At 45.6% G+C, this 21,644-nt stretch overlaps 1 protein-coding gene across 1 annotated transcript in view; it reads left to right on the forward strand.

Moving 5' to 3' along the window:
- Positions 1-21,644, forward strand: part of Cacna1d (calcium voltage-gated channel subunit alpha1 D) — a 440,918-nt gene that overhangs the window by 109,497 nt on the left and 309,777 nt on the right. The gene's annotated exons all lie outside the window — the stretch shown is intronic.

The raw sequence follows: 21,644 nt of genomic DNA on the forward strand, positions 1-21,644 counted from the left end.
CATATTTTCTACTACTTATTTCTTATTTATTAAATTGCATATGTTTCCTGATACTAATTTTCTTCATCATACTTTTGCTCTTCAGTATTCTTGGGGAATTGGTTTTAGGCTCCCCACTGATAGCAAACTCTATGGATGCTCATGCTAAGGACAACATCGTAACTATTTGCACAGAAGCCACACATATCCTCCTGTACATTTTAGATGGGCTCCAGGTCACTCGTTGTGGTGAACACAAGGGAACTTCTATGTCAATAGTTATTGTCCTGTATGACTTAGGGAAAACACCAAGCCAAAGTTATGTATGTTCATTACAGGCACACATTTCCCCAAATACTTTTGATCCCTGGTTGACTCTGCTGAGACAGAAACTGTAGACAGGAAGAACTGTAGAGTAGACCCTTTTCTACAATATTGACAGTTAATGTTTTCTGTCTTGTTCATCCAAACCAGGAGTTTATCAGTGTTTTTCTCACTAAAAAAATTAGTTAAGTGGTATAATTCTATTTCTCTTAGACTGTTCTCCCTTTTCTCCCCACCCAACTGTGTGTCTGCCCTTTTAAAAAATCATCTAGTACAGTTTATGATGCTCATATATTCTTGGATATGGAACCATTTCCTGGAACACAGTTGACATAGCCATGGGTTCTTGGCCCCTTAAAGAAAGCAGATATATCCTCTTCCATTAGCTACCAATTGCCAGTAGCTGCTCAGCTAAAGGTGACACTTTGTGCCCACCTTTGTTGTAGGAGGCTGCTAGTATGTTCCTGGCTGCCCTAATTCTTGAAATAACCACCCAGAAACTGTATTAATTAAATCATCACTTGGCCAATTACTTAAGCATATTGCTAGCTAGCTCTTACATCTAGAATTAACCCATCTCTATTATGGGTGCCAATTTGTAGTAGGAGGCCACCTGTTCGTTTCCTGGCCACCCAGACTCCTGAAATAATCACACAGAAGCTATACTAATTAAATCACTGCTTGGCCGGGCGGCGGTGGCACACGCCTTTAATCCCAGCACTTGGGAGGCAGAGGCAGGCCGATCTCTGTGAGTTCGAGACCAGCCTGGTCTACAAGAGCTAGCTCCAGGATAGGCTCCAAAGCTACAGAGAAACCCTGTCTCGAAAAACCAAAAATAAATAAATAAATAAATCACTGCTTGGTCCATTAGCTCTAGATTCTTATTGGCTAACTCTTACATCTTAATTTAACCCATTTCTATTCATCTGACTATCACCATGAAGCAGAGGCTTACCAGCAAAGTTTTAGCGTGTCTGTCTCTGGTAGCAGATCCATGGCTTCTCTCTGACTCTGCCTCCTTTCTTCCAGCATTCAGTTTAGTTTTCCCCACCTAGCTCTGTTTTGCCCTGCTCTGCTATAGGCTCAAAGTAGTTTCATTATTCATTAACCAATAAAAGCAACACATAGACAGAAGGACCTCCCACACCACACCTTCCCTCTCCATGCTGGTATTTGTTCTGACTTGAGCTTGCATTGGCCTTATGCACATTATCACAACCACTGTAAGTCTGTATGTACAATTGCTCTGTCATGTCCATAAGGCACCATTTCCTTGATGTTATTCACTACCTCTGGCTCTTAGAATCTTTTTGTCCCCTCTTTCACAATGATCCCAAAGCCTTGGGAGGGGGTGTTATAACTATGCCTCCCATCTTTCTCTTTCCTCCCCACCTGCTTGATCTTCCTATTCCATTCCACCCCCAATCCATTCATAGTTACTGATTTTATTTCCTTTTCCTAGGAAGACTTAGGTGTTCCCCAAGTCCCTTATTGTAGCCCTAACCTCTGTGGTTCTACAAATTGCATCTTGGTTATTATTGACTCACAATTAGTATTCATATATAAGTGAATACATATATTATTAGTCTTTCTGTGTCTGGGTTGCTTCACTAAGGATGATTTTTTTTCCAGTTCTCTTCATTTACCTATGTATTTCATTTTTTAATTGGCTGAGTAATATTCCATTGTGTGAATTGCCACATTTTCTTTGTCCATTCATCCGTTGAGGGACATCCAGGTTGTTTTCATTTTCTGGTTATTATAAATAGAGCAGCAATGAACATGGCTGAGCAAGTGTCTCTGTGGTAGGATGAAACCATTTTTTGGGTAAAAGAATGGTGTCTTTGTCATCATGACCAAGAAAACTTTTATAAAAGAAAGCATTTAATTGGGGGCTTGCATAGAGTTTCAGAAGCTTAGTCCATTATTATGGTAGGGAGCATGGTGACCAGCATGCATGGTACTGGAGAAATAGCTGAGAGTTACATCCTGATCCACAATGTATAAGTGCGCGCGCGCGCGCGTGTGTGTGTGTGTGTGTGTGTGTGTGTGTGTGTGTGTGCGCGAGAGAGAGAGAGAGAGAGAGAGAGAGAGAGGGAGAGAGAGAGAGAGAGAGAAAGAGAGAGAGAGAGAGACTGGGCTAGGGATGGGCCTTTGAAACCTCAAATCCCACCCTCAGTCTCTAACAAGGCCACACCTCCCAATCCTTCTAATCCTTTCAAATAGTGTCACATCCTGGTGACTAAGCATTCAATATATGAACTTATGGGGGCATTCTTACTCAAGCCACACAAGTGTTATAGCTGGATCTTAAGGTAGATCGATCCCCATCTTCCTAAGGAACTGTCACACTGCTTTTCACAATGGCAGTACAAGTTTGCAGTTCCACCAGCAATGGGGGAGTTCCCCTTAGTCCACATCTGGCCAGCATGAGCTGTCACTGGTTTTATTGACCTTGGCCATTCTGATGGGTGTAAGATGGAATCTCAGAGTCATTTTGATTTGCATTTCCTTGTTGACTAAGGATGTTGAATATTTCTTTAAGTGTTTTTCAGCCATTTGAGTTTTCTCTATTGGGAGTTCTGTTTAGATCTGCACCTTACTTTTAGTTGGGTTATTTGTTTAGTATCTAGTTTCTTGTTTTTTAAAATATATTTCGGATATTAGCACTTGATCAGATATGGAGTTAGTAAAAATCTTTTCCCATTCTGCAGGCTGCTACTTTATCTGAATGATGGTGTCTTTTGCCATGCAGAAGCTATGGGTTCCCAGGAAATGCCTGCTAGAGTCCGGGGGAGGGAGGAGTCTGGAGGAAGATCTGTGTCCTGCATTGGGGCAGGGGTGGAGAGGAGGCCACAGCAGGTCATTCACTGCAGAATTGGGGATGGACCTAATGGAATGGATTTGGAGGAAAGAAGGAGAAAGATGGGGAAGATCTGCAGTTAGACTACCAGCTTCCCTGCTGGAGCCTATAACGTGGTTTTGATCACATCAGCATGTGATAGTCATGCATCTGTTAAAGCAATCAAGACAAGAAATTAGAGGATTCTACATTTACCTACTTTCCCCCATTTTTGGTGCTTTCCCCCAAAGATTCAAATTTCTGTCTAGGCTCCAAAGGACCTGGCTTTCTCTTGAAGAACTTAGTTTTCTATTTCCTTTGAAATTCTCTCTGTTTTAATTTATTTGAAAATGACTTGCTTCCTCTTTAGGATACAGGGATCTGAGCAGCGTGGCTTTGTCTCCTAGTACTTTAAGGATACTTAATCCCCCCAGATAGGGTTTCATTGCATAATCCTGGATGTCCTGGAACTCGCTCTGTAGAGTAGGCTGACCTTGAATTCATGGAGATCTGCCTGCCTCTGCTTCCCAAGTGCTGGGATTAAAGGTGTGCTACCACCTGGCAAGAATACCATCGGTCAGGGGCAGCTTTGTGGTTAGCCTGGTAGGTGCTTGCTTTGTGGCTCCCCAGTCTCTCTGTATTGTATTGTTTTCCTTGACCACTCAGAATCTGATCTTTAGCTCTCAACAGTTACAGTGTGTTGACGTGTGCTTCTTGCTGCACATTTCCTGCTTGCATTGTCTTTCCACATCTTTCTCTGCTTGAGATTTATATTAGACTGCTTCATATTGCACCACAGATCCTTGAGTTTCACCCGGCCAGTCTTCAGGCTCACGGAGTCTCCTTCCATTGGCGCCATTTCCCCCACCGGGTCATTTTGTTATTTTTCTACTTCTGTCACTGTAATGTCATTTCTTTGCTTCTCAGTTTTATAATTTCCATTTTCTTGCTAAAAGTCTGCATCAATTCATTTATTATGCCTATGTTGTCATTTAAATCACTCGATACATTAATAGTGAAAATTCTTGTTTAATTCCAAAATGATTGTGACTTTGGGATTGGCTTCTACTAGTTTCCTTCCCTTCACCGCTTCCATGGCGGTGTATATTTCTGTTTTCTGTAGCTAATAACTTGATTATATACAGGACGCTGTGACGACTCAATCATAGAGAGTCTAGGTTCAGTTAATTTTGTTCAAGAAGAGTAATTTCTTGTTCCTTGAATTAGAAATGTCTAGCTTGACTCCGACTCTACACACTCTTGCGCCAGCTAAGCAGCAGTGAATAAGTCCCATGATGCTCTTCCAGCTCCTAGCTGTTGTTTCTGTTGACTATTTTGGAATTTTCTTCTTGAAGTCATACTATGTTGTCAAGGAATTTGGGTCCAGCTTATATTCAGATTATTTTTAGCGTAACACCTTTTGTGGGATTCTTTTTTAGTACCTTCCTTATAATTCCAGGTTTTCCACTAGCCTACACCCTGTTTTGGGCTTTTAAAAACACATTTTTATTCTATTTTATTTATGTGTGTGAATGTTTTGCTTGCATGTGTGTTTGTCTAGCATGTTTGTGTACCATATGCATACCTGGTGTCCACAGAGGTCAGAAGAGGGTGTCAGATCCCCTGGAACTGGAGCTACAGAGGGTTGTGAGTCACAATGTGAATGCTTGGAGTTGAGCCACAGTCCCTCGGAAGAGCAAACATTTCTCTAAACCACTGAGCCATTTCTCCAGCCCCAGGCCCCAATTTTTAAAAGCTCACGTCTCTTCATGTTATGTCTGGTTTTGATCATTTTCTAGTTATTTTATACAGTTTAGATACTTTGTTATGATTTTGTAGTTTTTCTCTGGAGGAAAAATACATTTTTCAACTTACTTTTAACTTTCCAGTGTTATGAGCCTAGAGCCTCAACAATAGATTTACCAGGACCAAGCACCTCCAACTTCTGTCACCGTGGTTTTCCATTGAGCAGCAGGTTGGATAGATTGGCTTCCTGCCATAACTCTCGAAGGTTCTGAGTTTTTACCTTCCTCTGTTGTCATTTACTTCTCTCCTTCTTTCAGTTAAAGATTTCTATCACGCCTCTCCTCCTATCCCCCAAGTCATCCCATATATGTATATGTATACATATATATTGTGTATAAGCATATATACATACACATATAAACATTAAAAGTTAGGATACATAAAGTAGGGAGAATATGTGATTTTTTTGTCCTTCTGAAACAGAATCACTCTGTTTAATACTTTTCAGATCTATCCATTTCTGATGAATTTCATTATTTCATTTTTTTTAATTTACAGCTGAGTAAAATTCCACTGTGTATAAATGCCACATTACCATTATCCATTCATCTGTTTATGAACACCCAGGCTGGTTCCCTGACCCAATATGGTGAACCATACTAAACACATCTCACGAGTCGCTCCCTGTCTTGGCTAGGGTTTCTATTGCTGTGAAGAGAACCATGGCAGTTCTTTCAAGGAAAACATTTAATTGAGGGGGGGGGGGCTCACTTAGAGTTTCAGAGGTTCAGTCCATTAGCATGGTGGGGAGCTCGGTGGAGTGCAGGCAGATGTGGTGCTGGAGAAGCTGAGAGTCCTACCTCTTGTAGGCAACAGGAAGTTGACTGAGACACTGGGCAATATACTGAGCATAGGCAACCTCAAAACCCATACGCACAGTGACACATTCCCTCCAACAAGGCCACACCTACTCCAACAAATCCAAACCTCCTAATAGTGCCACTTCCTATGAGATTATGGGGGCCAATTACATTCAAACTCCTGTACTTCCCGTCCACGCAGAGACATGGCTTGGCCGGTTTGACCATGTGCAGGTCCTGTGCAAGCATAGCCACAGCTATTGTGAGGGCCCCGCTGCAATGGTCATCAATGGTCATGCCATGTGTAGCAGACAGTAGTTCACAGCACTCTTCCCCATCTTCTGGATCTTATGATTCTGCCCACTCCTTCTTTTGTGATGGCACCTGGGCCTCGGTTTTGGTTGATATAAATGTCTCATTTAAGTGCTTGTAAGATGCCTCAGTGGATAAAGGTACCTCCTGCCAAGTCTGAAGACCTTAGTTTAATCTAAATGTCCCAAATGGCGGAAGGAGAGAATCAGACCGTTCAAGCCGTCCTCTGACCTCCACACCTATGTTGTGGCATGTGCATGTGCTCACATACATACAAACCCAGTGTAACAACAAAATAAACATTCCATTTAGAGCTGAGCCCAGCACAATCATTTCTTCTCAGCACTTTGATGAGTTAGGCGTCTCTGCTCTGACTCTGGGGCCTTCAGTTTACATCAGTTCTTAGAACACAACCTCCTCTCCAAGCCCTGTCACTACCAAGGGATGAAGAGGTTGGAACTGGAATTGTCCCCTTGTCAAATGGTCTTCCTGCTCAAAGTGTCACAGCCACTGCCACATCTGCCTGCTTTCTTCACTCACCGCTGTCCTACCAGTGCTAGTGAGCCCTGGTTCTGGCTTCACAAATCCCTAGCTGTATGGCCTTGGCCAACCCATGCCCTGGGATTACAAATCCAGTATGCTTCTTTATGAATCAGAGGTCATAATGTCCCAGTCTACCTCAGAGGCTTACAGAACAGCATAGAAATGAAGAAGCATTGTGAAAATAAATTATTAGTGTTGAAGCTCAGAGAAATTTGCTTCTGAGGGAAGTGGGCTAAAAAGAGAGTTTTGGTTGTTTCATGATAGAGCATATAATTCTGAACAATCACAGAGTCTACACCAAGGTGGCAGTGACTCCATTGGAAGTGTCACTCCTACTGCCATGTTCCCATAGTGTCTTCCACCTGACTGTCCCTTGCAGGTGGAGATAACAGTCTGCATGGCAATATTCCCCCACCGGCCACCACAGTGGCCAAAGGGCGTGAGCACGGTGCTTGTTGACAAAATCAGCTCCCTGCTGCATTCTCATGGTTCAGAATTCAATTAAACATCCCTGGCCACAGCACGACAATCACCTGGACTCCACACTGTAGATCTTTACCTGCAGAGGCCCTAGGAAGCCAGAGAGAGAAGTAAGCTCCTTTATCCTAGGAGGGTTAAGCCTGTAGTTCCATAAGGGCTGAGCCATTGGGAGGTGGACACCCACATTCACTGGGACAATTGCTACATCCTCAACTTCAAGATGTCAAAGGGGCTGTGTCCAGAAGCAGTCTGCTGCTTGGTGGGTCACTAAACATCTTGAGAAACTTACTCTGTGTGGAATGGTTCAGCAGGGAGGGATGCTGGGAAATTAGATGGGGGCTTTGTGCTGGGCTTTGTTTCAAAAGGACACTTAGAAACCTGGCACTGGACTGGGGGCCTCACCTTTAGGTAGAAGGCAAGAGGATTCTACTACGTCCTCTGTCCGGCCTTGCACTTTGCTATAATTCAGCATTTCCCAGTTTAATTTCTGACATAGAGCAAGGTCGCCATTTCAGGGGAGGCTGGATGTGGAGTCATCCAAAATTCAGAAAGTTATGTTCTGGTCCCGCATCTGCTGCTAAGAGAGTGACTTATGGGGCTTCAGTCTGCTGATCAGCACAGCAAGTGTGAAGGGGACAGCTGGGTGGAATGAGGCCTATGTTATGGATCCTCTTGAAAGTTCACAGCAGCTGCTTCAGCTCCTGCCTCTATGTCTCTCACTCCTCAGCGTCTCACATGCCCACAGGCCCGCACGTTGCGGCTTCTGAAGATGTTTTGAAGATAAAACAAACGCCTTGAAAAAAAATCCCAAGATCACTGATCTAATTTAGCCATTACCAGGTAGGCTTTTATCATTTGTGGCAGACGTTAGAAAGGAAAATGACGTGCCAGCGTGGTGCCCAGTTTCTAGATTTTCTTCTGTCTCATTTCCTTTCCATCAGCAGCTGGAGAGCTTCCTGTCTGGGGAGAGAATCACCGACTCTATCTACCACTGTGAGAGAGCAGAGGGAGAGAGGGTTGGCAAACTTGAGTAGGCAGACAGAGGTGGAGCCTGAGCTGGGCCCTGGCATTCGGGTGAGATTGAATTAGACGGAGGTAAGAGTGTCAGGCATTCCAGGTGAAACCAGATGGTGTGGCCAGTCTACGGGGCAAGAGAGCTGAGCTGACCTCATGAGAGCAGTGGGAGAAGAAGCATGGGCCTTATACAGGCAGGCCTATGAGACACTGTCCTGCTGGGGCTCTAGGCTGGTGCTACTCAGAGCGTGCCTGGAAATGAGGGTCATCTAGATAACCTCACAGAATGTTGGCTGAGGCAGGAGGACTGCTACCAGTTTAAGCCACCTTGTGATACACTGAGTTCTGGGTGAGCCTGGGCTATAGAGTGAGACTCTGTCTCAAAACAAAACATAGAATATGCCCACTTCAGGTATCCTAAACCTAAACGTAACTTTTATTTTTTTTTTTTTTTGGTTTTTCGAGACAGGGTTTCCCTGTAGTTTCTAGAGCCTGTCCTGGAACTAGCTCTTGTAGACCAGGCTGACCTCGAACTCAGAGATTCGCCTGCCTCTGCCTCCCGAGTGCTGGGATTAAAGGCGTGCGCCACCACTGCCCGGCTCTAAACGTAACTTTTAACAGGGTCACAAAGTGTATGTAATATGTACTTTCTATGTACTCTAAGTCCGAAGGTCCGGGACAATGGGTCTCCGTGATACTGATAAACCCCCACATCAGACCCCATTAGGGATGAGCTCAGATGCTTTGAGGAGCTATAAGCTGTAGCAAGGGTCAAGGAACTATGGCTTCAGAACTGTAAAGCAAGAATGAAAATGTTAGTTGGCAGAATGGAAGACCAAGAAGTCATTAAAAGCACGTAGCAGAATGCTGAGTGTGTTCGTGAGACAAAAGGCAATGACGAGTCAAACGCTCGGGAGGCGGCACCGCCATAGTGTGCCCTTGATGGCTAAGAAACGGCTGACTTTGAGTTGCTGCTGGGCGCCGGTTGGTAGAGGACGCTGAGAAGTTCACTTAGTATCACAGTTCCACTTAGATTTGGCGATGAGCAATGCCTGGCAGGGATTAAGTGGTGTCACACTGGAGGACAGGTCCTGAAGAATGAATTTGTAACTTATTACAGAGCAGAGAGCTGGAGGCTTCGAGATGTGCCAAGGTTAAGTTCAGGGAACAAAGGGCTTTGTCGCGCGTGTGGTAGAATTGGAAGGCGCTTTAGAACAGCTTCGGCCACGCTGACCTCAGTGACAGAGCAAACATTGTCTTTTCTTCCTGGCCTCAACAATCCTCGGCCTAGAGTCAGGGAAGGACATGCCTGGGCCACCTTCAAGAGAGCCCTGTCGAGCGCACTTCCAGAAGGGCTGCGGCCTATGAGAAGTTCCTGCCAGCTCTGTGACTCATCCCCACTCTTCCCCAGTGGTATTTTCAGAGTACAATTATGGGTAGCAGACTCTCTTTCCATGGCTGACAATGTTGCCCATCTGTGAAGTCATTAAGCTCCTGTGCTCTGAAAGCATGTAGGAGGTAAACCGTGGGAGTAAGCCGGGAACCCACGGAATGGTGGGGGCCTGGGGTTCACACGCCTCCCCAGGGTGCTGAAGCCCTGAGACCCTTCTTTGAGTGAGCATGGGAGTTGAGCATGGCAGTGTTATCTCTGCTGCAGGGCACAACCAAATTGGAAAATGCACACCGAGGTGATGAAGTAGGCTTAGAGTTGGGAAACGCAGATTCATATTCAAGCTCTGCCATTTATTAGCAATAGCCATGGCCAAGTCTCTTCCATGGCAATTGAGACCTTTTTTCTTTCTCATAGTGAGCAAGTCTGTGTGAGCATACTCTCTAAATCGAACGGCACAGTATAAATCCTTTGTTTGGTTTTATGAGACAGGCTTTCCTCTGTGTAACCCTGGCCATCCTGGAACTCACTCTGTAGACCACCCTGGCCTCAAACTCAGAGAGATCCTGCCTGCCTCTGCCTCCAGTACTGAGGTTAAAGGTGTGCCCCACCAGTGCCTGGCTAAAATACTTTATAAAAGGGTCACCAGAATGCCCAAGGTCAAGAAGCAGGGGGCTAGGCCTCTGCGGTAGAAGGCCCATTTCCTTGATGGTCATGTGGTGCTGTTTTTGTCTTTCACAGGACACAGGTAAATGCAAATCTACACATCTGCCCCTTTCTCCGGGGGTCTGTTTATCACCTCTCTCAGCCTGATATCCCAGCGCCAAGCTCTAAGTGTTTGATACATCTATGATTACATACCTGCAGGCGTACTCTGCCTTTGGGGAAATGTCAAGAAAGCAAAAGTTGTCTACAGTGACCCCAGATATTCACTTTGGGGTATTCTTCCCAAAGTAGGGCTGCAGGCATTCTGCCTCTGAAGAACATGGGGTCAATACCCTTTTTCTTCCATTTCTCTTACTTGGGAAGTATAGAGCTTTTTGTTCCTAGGTCACTGGTGTTTCTGGGAGCAGAATAAATGTAGCTTATAGAAGTCATTGTGATGGGATTCCTGGCAACAGTGCCAGGTAGAAGCACACAGAATTCATCTCTGGTATAGTTAAAGCCATAAAACGGCTTCCACTTAATTTTGGGCTTCTTTGTTCAGACTGTCCCCAGCCCCTCAGAGATGTCAGCAACTGCATGATGCACAGCGTAGGCATTATGGGCTGTGAACTGGCTCTAGTGGCCTGATTTTGAAGGGTAGTTTAAACTGAAGAACAGACAGAAGATAAACTGTCATGTTTCACACACGATAGCATCATGCAACCCGGAGACCCTAACATTCCTTATGCTGGCTCAGTCTCTCCAGAACCATAGAGAAAGGCTTGTAAAGTACAGTCTTCAAAGCAGACCGTCTCAGCCAGTCATGTGGAGCATGCTGGCATGCAGACTGTGGTATTCCACCTCTAAAACTTCCCATCCCATAGGTCTGTGGCCAGTTGGATAATTTGCATCTCAGTTCTCAGATGCTGTAGTTGCTAAGGCATCAGTAATTACACTTTGAAAACCATGGGTCTTGTGGGTTTTTTTTTTTTTTTTTTTTTTTTGGTTTTTCGAGACAGGGTTTCTCTGTGGCTTTGGAGCCTGTCCTAGCTCTTGTAGACCAGGCTGGTCTCGAACTCACAGAGATCCGCCTGCCTCTGCCTCCCGAGTGCTGGGATTAAAGGCGTGCGCCACCACCGCCCGGCCCATGGGTCTTGTGTTTTATGACATATAAAATGCTTTCTCATCCAGTTCCCCCATGTCACCGTACATCTGTGACCTTACGTGGTAGGCCTTTGTGCATGAAGAAACCATCCAGGAAGACGGGCTGCTGGAACTCCCACAGCACTGAGGAGTAAGGCTGGACTTTTGAACCTCTCACCCATACTGTTCTCCTCAGTTGAGCCATTGCAGAGTTCTAGAACATCAACCGATGTGGCCCAAAAGTGAACTTTGACCTTCTGATTCTGAATCTTCCGTGCATCAGGCTGTAGTGAGTGACAGAAGCTGAAGATCTATGAAGATCTATTTGAGAAGGAAGTAAAGGGACTGAAAGAAGTTCCCAAGAAAGCTCTGTGGGTGACAAAGGAACCAAGTGAGGCAGGAGCCAGGAAACGAAGCCAATGAGAGCCTGCTGCAAAGGAGGGGAGTGGGGCAAACTGTGGGTTCGGGTGAAGAACCCCAGCAGCCCTTCCACCTTGCTCAGGCTTTATACTCACGGATGGAATGGGCACTCTGACTTTAGCTACTTGGTTACCACAGCGCATCCTCAGAAGGCTGTCTAGCCTGCTTGTGCAGAAGGAAAGCTGGAAAGCCCTCCTACCCTCTGGCCCACGCTGTCATTCTTAGCTGTTTGCTGTGAACGTTGCCCCAGCCTCGGAAAACCGTGGCACTTTTTCTATGGTTCCCTTTCAGCTCCATGTGTTCCTTGTATTTATCAACACGGAACACTAACAAATATTTATCCAGTTTCATAGATGTGTTGACAATGAAGACTACCATGTGTGTCTCCCTGCCATGCTGCTTAATACTTGATTTTGCTTAATACTTGACTGACTGAGATGTCTTCAGTGTGCTATAAACACATATTAAAAACAGCAACCTGAAAAATGGGTAGAACTGAACAGAAAGCTGTGCATTTCTGGATGTGACACAGTGCCTACCTGGCCATTAGAGCATGAAACAGACAGTCTTTACTGAATTATCTAAATTTTTATAACAATTCTTCAAAATAAGTGTTTTTTGGATCTTACAATGTGTTTTTTAAACATATATAAAATTTTCTCAATCTGGAATTTTAAGCAGTTCCAGTATATTTTAGTAACGTAAAGAATACAAAATCTAGCTATTCTATCAAAATTTCAAACTCACCATCCAATTCCAATTTTTAGCACCCATTTTTTTCCACCCCAGTCATGAAGCTGAGAGGTCACTGCATTTACACACACACACACACACACACACACACACACACACACTCCAACATTGGTTGAGTACTCTCCACTTTGAAAGGGATTAAAGGAATTTGGAATACTTAAGATTTATGCTTCTTTCTTTTTTACCCTGGAACCTTCCCCTTACATGTTTATTTGTGTGTATGTGTGTGCATGTGTGTGTGCACGTGGGGGGAGGTCAGAGGACAACTTGGAGCAATTAGCTCTGTCCTCTTACCCTGTGCATTCTGGAGACTGCGTTCAAGGTGTCATTGTTGCTGGCAACTCATTGACCTGCTGAGCAATCTCATCTACCAGACAACACCTCAGGAACACCATCATCAACCTCTTTTGAGACAGGGTCTTTTCTTTAGCTTGGAACTCCCCAATAGATGAGGCTGGCTGGCCTCAGGGATCTGTCTTCCTGCCTCCTCCCTGCTGAGGTTGCAAACTTGTGCCACCCTGCTCAGCTTTTAATACATGGGATCTGAGAGTCAAACTCAGAGCCTTATGCTTGTAAGGAAAATGCTTTACCAACTAAGCCATCCCCAAGTCCCCACGTTATAGAATTTCTGTGAATATATATTACCCCTTGAGGGTGTTTTGTTCCTTTTCCTCCACTTTAGATTGTGCGTGGTAGGTGAGCAATTTGCCACTGAGTTACAGTCCCCATCTTATTAAATTTTCAGGGATGGCCTTGAACTCATGATCCATCAGTCTCAGATTCCCAAGTAGCCAGGATTACTGGTGTGTATCACACGCTGGCTTGAGCTACTGCTCACTTCAAAGGGTTTTGTTTGTAAGAAGAAATATGAAGGAAATGAAAACTTTTTGAGATGGGACCTCATGCTGTCAGATGGGCCTTAAACATGTAAGCCTCTGCCACAGCCTCTGGAGTGGCTGGGATTAAGGGCATGTGCTACTGTGTCCAGCTGTGGGGTCTTCATAGTCCAGCAGTTTCCTCTGTAATGCCTCTTTTCAAATATTTTAATTTAAAATTAAAAAAAGCTTACGCTAGAATCAAAGATTTATGATTCAACTTTTTAAAAGTGAAATAGCGAGAAAGCCAGGCCTACATATACAGCAAGACTGGCTCAGAGAGACACTGGTGACATTTAAACTCCGGTTTTATGGTGTGAATTAAATATTTAAACAACTGCTCGGAAGCAGCAAAAAGGAAACTCTAACATTTGAACTATAAAATTTCTGACGTGTGTTTACTTGCTGGACCCCTCTAACAACTTCCTGTCCTTGGAAGCTTGCTGGAGTGGTTGACTGGATGCAGGTTGGTGTGACTTTCCCCTCGCAGTGTGTCGCGGTCCCAGTCTTGTTTCTAGTAGCTGGCTGTGCTGTTAACCCGGAGGTGGCTGTGCTTCAGTGGTGTTGATGGCCAGCTTGGTTCATATGCGGCATCTGCTGCCAGACTGCACAATGTAGGGGGCCAGCAATCACTTTTCCATCATCTCTGGCCTGCTACCTGCTTTAGAGTTAGCAACATTAACTGTTGTGCTGGGTATTAAATCAGAAGAAAATACAAAGGCTATTAAAAGTGCATTGTGTTCCGCTGGTTTTGGATTATATTGAAGGACAGAATGCTGTCAAAGGGAGACCTATTATGGTACAGGGGAATCATATCTTAATTGGGGAGTTGTGTTCAAGAGCAGGGGATAAAGATAAGATGTGTGTGTGTCAGAAGCTGTGCATCTTTTACAATTAATCAGTACAATTATTCTAGGTGGATCTCTCTCTCTCTCTCTCTCTCCTCTCTCTCTCTCTCTCTCTCTCTCTCTCTGTGTGTGTGTGTGTGTGTTTATGAAGGAAGACAGGGTCTCGCAATGTAGTCTAGGCTGGTTGGGAATGTATCCTGATCCTTCTCCCTCGGCCTCCTCAGTGCCGAGACTCCAGACTCTAATCTCATTGTACCTGGTTTTATACCAGTTTTTAAGCTGAGGAATCCAAGGCCCTAAGTGGTGAGTGACTTCCCAAACAATAAAGCGAGGTGGGGCCAGATTTGGAGCCTCAGTCTACCTGAGTGTAAAGTCCAGTCCCCTGACATGCCATATGAAAAGCCTTAGAAAGCATATGTTACAACTGATTCCGTTTATTTCACAGAGGGGAGACTTAAGAATTATGGCCGATGGGATATGGCCTGCCTGTATATATTAGATGCTGCCAGGATTTCCCAACTAGGGAAGTAGGGATTTGGTGCATGAGAAAGCGATTTAAAAACTAGGTTAAGGGAGATGGGAATGAAGCAGTTAAAGGAACTGGGATTACTCTTGTCTGATGTGAAAAGTTACTTGATGGAGGATAAGGACCGGCTGGACTCTTCTTGCAATGCAGCCAAAGCATGAAGAAAGAACTGCGAATTTGGTTGGGTGGGGTCTTAGTAAGTTATAACCGAGACATTCTGTTGATGGAGCCAGGGAAAGGCTGAAAGGAGTACAGGGTGGCTAGCTGTGCTCCAGGGTAGGGACAGGGACCTCCCTTCCTGAGTGCTGCCTCCTGCAGGGTTGCTTTCTTTCTGCCCAATCTGAGGATAATGTTACCCTTGGCAATAACTGCAGTTAGTAGGTAACATCTTCTTAACTGACCTACCAGCCCTTCCCCGTGTTCTGCAGATCTCTCTACCCTCTGCTCTGTCTTGCTTACTGTAGATGGAGTTATTTTGATCACACACAACTCTGATATTTCTCTGCTCAGAAGTGGCCAGAGTAGCATGATCCCACTCTTCCCAAGTGTAGTCTATAGACTCTCAGGGTAGCAAATAAAAATACAAGAAGTTTAATTAAATTTGTATTTGAAATAAGCAATAAATAACTGTTTTTTTTAATTCAAGCTTGTCCCAGGCACCAGACACCCTGTATCTTATCTTCTAACTCTACCTGGGGTAGGGTGGGTTCCTTGTAAGGGACCTTAGGACTCAAACCTACTTCCATAGGTTTGAGACTTACTTGATCGTTCTACTATGTTGCCATTTGTACTGACAATACAGAATCAACACCAGTGAAAGTGGTATTGTTGTTGTCCCACAAAACAAGGCCGTGAACTGGTGAGCACTGCATTATTCTCTACATGCATGCACACCCAACACACACACACACACACACACACACACACACACACACCCCGCACACCTTAAAGCCTGTTTTATTAGGAATCTCCTTGGAGATGGGGAAATAGCTTGCTGCACAGCCCCAAGTGTGCTGTGAGTGTGATCAGGCACAAGGCTCTGATTGTGATTCTCAGCATGCAGGTAGAAAGCTGAGCTTTTGACCCTAGCACAGAAGGCAGAGGGAGGCAGAGACTTAGAACTGGCTGGCCAGCCAGCCTAATCTAATTGGAGAGCTCCAGGGCCTGTCTCAGAAACTGTCTCCTGAGGACCAAACCCAAGCTTGATTTCTAACCGCTACATACATGCTCATATGTATCTGCTCACGCCCAAACATACACACAGAAATAAATGCACACAAATGTCCTTGATGAAGCAGTAAGAACTACTAACGTGAGTAAATCTTATTTACCGTGTACCTGTCTTATTGACATTCTGGGTGACAAACTGGAACAAGTGCAAGGCTTATTTCTCACACAGGGTACAGTGGCAGTGCCACCTGTGGGATGGATTCCTTTTCCATGGAATATCATTTTCACTGACAAACTTTGGCTCTTTAGACCCACGTATTTGCCAGATATTTTCTTGAAAGTGAAGTGAGCTAGTTACTTCAAAGGAAAGACTTGACAGTATTTGTGCCAATTATAAAACTCGAGCTCTCAAGTGAAAATTATAAATTTGAAAAACTTCTCTCTACCGTCAAGAGCTTGACAGCTTTCCAATATTAAAGATTTTCTGATGAGATTGGTAGTGATAAAAATGAAAGCTTTTTTTTATATTGTATGATAAAATGTGTTGACATTTGGGAAATGTGTGTCTAAGTAAACAGGTATTTCCTAATGACCAATGCATGACATTACCAAACCACCGGTAGGTAAGACAGCCATTCAAACTGCAATACAGACATGGGTTTTAGTGTTGCAGAGTAAAATAGGGTTTCAAATTCCATATTTCAAGCAATCTTTAAAAGAGGAGTTGGTGTCATAGCAAATAACAATACTCCTGGGTTATCTGAAGGGCGATTCAAATGGTCCATCCTTTCCCCCACTGCATCGATGGAAGGCTGGGTTTTTGTCACCTGCTTCAATCCGTCCAGCTACTGCTGTGGACTGCCTGCAGTGACAGGTACAGGAATCTGTCTTCATTCAGTTAGGAAAGACATTTGCAAAAACCTAAACCATTGCCATTCTTGTCATTAGTTTGCTCTGAAAAGTTACTTTTCATTAGAAAAAATACCCAGTATGCTAGCATATAATGATATTACTACTTTAAAGTTAAATTTTCAACGTTCTCAGTTTTAATTTTTGAATATGGTAGATATCAATCGATGAAAATCTATCTAGTAGAAGCTTCATGGGAACTATCATAATTAAAGACTCTTTTAGGGTATGCATAGGTATTGCCAGCCTATAGGAAAACACCCTGACTAGAAAGCTAGAATTAGTGACCCCCTGGCCCTGATTTTACATCTTCCTACCCTTCTCCCCTAAGCTCTGCTAGGTCCCAGCCAACTGCTGGCTTCCTGATCTCTGTTCAAGTTCACAGCTTCGGTTATGTCATCGGACACACAGCCCCAAACCACCTCATTTCCTCTTCTGGTGGTTAGTAGGTCAGAGCCAGTCTCTCTGCACCAGGGTCTGTGGGTGGAGAGACTCATTCGGACCCCACTTCCCGGTGTTTGCGGATAGATTCTTCATATAGCCTTCAGGATGTATTTGCTTGTCTCTCTTAATTAGGTTTCCTAGTGTGCAAAGGACCCGATTTTCTATTTTATATTTTTACCATCAGAGGGCCGTGTGTGCTGCAATAAACTTTATGGGATTTTGGTAAATATTAGCTGACAATTTCTAGAGACATCTATGAGCTTTTATGATCCCATGAAAATTAATCAGAATATTTAGTGCCTGCTGGGAACACAACACTTGGTGGCTGGAGGAGGGGTTTAGAGAGGATCCTTGCTTAAGAATCTGAATTGTGTTTGGAGACTCAGGATTTACAGGTTTACACTTGGCACAAAAGCCACACTACTAAAGAAATAACTGGTGCTACAGACCTTTAGGGAAGGGGTGGGAGGTGAGGGGTTCACCCATTAGGCAGGTGGCTGGAACCATCACTGGAGGCTCCTGGTAGGAAGGAGGGACCCTCACAGAGGCTTGTTAAATAGGGAGGGTTTAGTCAGAGGTCAGCAAGGCAGGGATTTCAGGTCAGTGAATAAATTGGAGCCAAGGCAGAGTCAGAAATGAGCACAGCATGTTCACGGCCTAATGAGGAGCCAGCTGACCACAGTGAAGGTGAACCCAGCAGAAGGATAGGCTGGAAGCTGGTCACGGGAGTTTAGGCTGGATGTGGGGGCAGAGGAGAAGCATCTGATGGGTACGGAAGTGACGCGAGGTCTCTTCACACAAGATGGATCATTTGTGAGAGGGAGGTCAGAGTTGTTTGTGATAGGGTGTCTGAGCTAGTAGAGGCCATGCTGGGGTCAGGAGAGAGCCTTGAGATGCAATGCATGTAGACAGCCACATGTACGATGCCAACTCTGTGCCTTTAAGTGGGGATGTTTTCTATTTTAAAGGCATGGAGAAGAATGCCCTGGATCAGGGCTAGTATACAGTTGAATGCTTGCACATGTGGTTGGTTTAGAACTAACATCTATTTTTTTGGCATTTAAAAAAATCGATTAAATTTACTCTGACAATTTCATGTGGATAGTGCATTCTGTTTCCCTCCTCTTCCTGTGGTCCTGGTCTGCTCCCTAGAGGTCCCTTTACTCAGATTCAGGCCTTTTTGTTCTTTGCCTGTGACCTGAGTTTAACCAGAACCATCTGTGAGGCTGAATTTGAAACTATCCAGGAAAGCTTGGTGGGCTCGCTCTTTCATACACAATCTAAGGCAATGACTTTCCCTTCCCCAGAAGCCATCAGAATAGATAGAAGATGTCCATTCTGGCCTTTCCCCATGTCTTAGTGCCTCTGCACTAGGGAACTGTGTGGTTTGTCACAAGTTGCCCAACTCCTAGGTGTCAATCTTGTCTGCTGCAAAGATATGAAAATTTACAGCATTTTCCTCATAGGCTTAGTATGAGAATTAAATGAGTTAATACAAGCAAAGTGCTTACATTAGAGCCTGACATACAGAAAACCTACAGAAATACTAGTTACTACCCGTTTCCCCAGAAACTTACCTTGTCATGGAAATAAGTATATTTAAATCACCCAGACGGAGCAAAGCATGCAGAACTGTGGAGAGTGGGGAAACAGAGCAACAAAATCCCAGAACCCAACTTCTGTCTCAAAAAAGAAAACAAAAGTAAAAAAAAAAAACCCACCAAAATTCCAAATCCTCAAAACTTGCTGATGACATCAGAAAGATGGAAAGCCCAAAGCTTCAGTTCCAGGGGCTCAGTGGGTGACGGCATTTAATGCCAAGTTGGACCACCTGTGTTCAATTCAGCGCTAGCTGAGTCCTGAAGGTTGTCCTGTGACTTCTACAAACACATTGATGTCACAACATTAAAAAAAAACTTCAGTTCAATAAACTCCATCCATATCCTGAGTGTAGAACCCAAATGGCAAGGTTGATAATCCTCTCAGTTAAAACACCTTCATTGGTTCCCAGACAGAGGCGCCCTGGATAGTGTTAGCCAACCAACAAACGGCTTTCTTCACTGGGTCTGAGCCTCCTTTCTCCCCGAGTCCACATGAACTTTGTGCACCTGCTCATGGTCCACCAGCTCCCACCCCGAGCAACAGTCTTCTCTCATGCCTTCATTCTTCCCACCGCTCACTCTTCCTGCCCTATAAAATTAGCACCGTTTTTTAAAAAAATAGACTTGAACAAACTTTGAGATTTACAGGGAATTTACACAGTAGAACTTTCATGTCTTGGTTTCCACCAGTTTCTCTTATTACATCTTGTATTGGTGTGGTACACTTGCTAGCACTATTGAACATACCAATGGGTTATTACAACTAATGTCTGCAGTTTGTATTATGGTCCAGATTGGTGGTGCACAGGACGATGGGTTCTGACAATTGTATAATGCTTTATGTTCATCACTTTGATGACATGCAGTAGAGCTCCACTGCCCTGTGCCCCGCGTCCTCCCCGTCCTCAGTTAGGAAGCAGTGAATAAAGTTAGACTTTTGTTCCTGTCACTAGGTAACTTATTCTTGAGAAAGGGGCTGTGCCACAGATTCCAGATGCCCTGTGAACACTGGCAGATCCGGACCATGAGCCAGCGTTGGGATGACATTCTGGTATATGCCTCCAGAGGCTAAACTTTGAACTTGGAATTCTGATAGTGACATGTGCTTCCTTGCCAATCTGTCCTTCCAAAGAATAAGTAGACAGTCACATGTATGATGAAATCCTTTTAGATTTCAGCTAAGCAACAGTCACAGGTGAGGTGGCTCAGCCCAGCTTCCTATGACAAGCAGAATTCCCAACCTTAGCTTTTTCCAAAAAGCAAATGAAGAATAAGAGAAAAGCATGGTTGTTTTTCTCTTTTCCTGACCAGGCCCCATTTCAGAAGAACCCTGGATATCCATGCTTCCTAGGTGGATCCCTGCAACAATCAAAGATGCTCAGCATGTGGTCCTTGAGCAAGGAGCACCTTCCCATAAACATTTATTTTCTTAATTCACGCCGAGTCTTTTGCTATAAAGACACTGTTCTCAACCGTTCTAAAACTCAGCGGGAACAAGCAGATCCGAACAAAGGCAAATAAATCGAATCCTGCAAAGTAACAAAGCTGACGCCTTTTCCCAACAGCCAGCGCCAAGCTAAATGAAAAATATCAGTCATCCACTAGATACAGTATTTCCCCCCCTCTAGACAGGAGCTGGGGCCTGTAGACCTCCCCCACTCCAAACAGGAGGCCGAGAAGGTACAAAACAAAGTATTCATTCCCAAACGAGTCATCTATCTGAGCTGCACTGTACACCTCTCGGCACTAGTGGTTTCAAAGTCCTTGGCTGTTACTTCTCTGTACCTGCCTCCAAACACACGTGGAGGTGGTTGGTGAGAGGGAGGGAGCCCACCGCCACGTATGCAACGGGCGAGGGAGGGTGCGGAGGAAGGGAGTCAGGGCTGAGGGCAGTTACCGGAGGACAGTGGTGCTCCCTAAAGAGCAGGGCTCTCTCATTCCTCTGCACCCCAAAACTGGAGGAAGTGGGGTGGGGGACGCCTGTCTAGTTCAGGCAGAGCCAGCGAACCGTGAGCTCTGATGCCGCAGCGGCGATCGCCTGCGGGCACCTGGGTCCCCCCCGGGGGGGCGGGGCCTCCCCCAGGTGTGCCATGAGCTCGGACCTTCTGAACTCGATCAGCGGACCCCAGGAGCCCCAGCAGCCCCCTTCCGGGGAAGCCTTGCCGAGGAGCGGCGCATCCGTGCCCCCTCCAGCAGGCACGGGGCCCAACGGGCCTGGCTCGGGGAAGGGGCGCGGCGCCGAGGGGGTTAACCCGGCGGCTGGCGGCTGCAGCGCGCTTAACCCTCGGTCGGCCGCGCCAGGCCGGGGGTGGCGGCATCTGAGTCGCGCGCCGTGAAGCCCGGGGGGCGTGTGGGCCGCAGGCCGGCAGCTGGGGCGCGGCGCGGCCGGTGGGAGGCCCGGGCGCGCGGGGGAGGGCGGGGGACGGCGGCGGGCGCGCAGCGTCGCCAGGGCGAAGCCGGCGTGCAGCGCGGCGCGGCGGGCGCGGGGCGGGCGGGCGGGCGGGCGAGCGCCTCCGTCCCCGGATGTGAGCTCCGGCTGCCCGCGGTCCCGAGCCAGCGGCGGCGCGGGCGGCGGCGGGGCACCGGGCACCGCGGCGGGCGGACGGGAGGCATGGGGGGCGCGCCGAGTGGCCCGGGAGGCCGGGCGGGCACCACCGCGGCGTCCCTCTGCTAGAGGAGGGGACCAAGCCAATTCTCCTTTGCAGCAAAAAAATTACATGTATATATTATCAAGATAATATATACATCTGATTTTATTTTTTATAAAAAGTTTATTTTGCTCCATTTTTGAAAAAAGAAGGAGCGTGGGTGGCAGGCGGT

This window comes from Arvicola amphibius, chromosome 12 (genome assembly GCF_903992535.2).
Source record: "Arvicola amphibius chromosome 12, mArvAmp1.2, whole genome shotgun sequence".
NCBI classification, from domain to species: Eukaryota; Metazoa; Chordata; class Mammalia; order Rodentia; family Cricetidae; genus Arvicola; species Arvicola amphibius.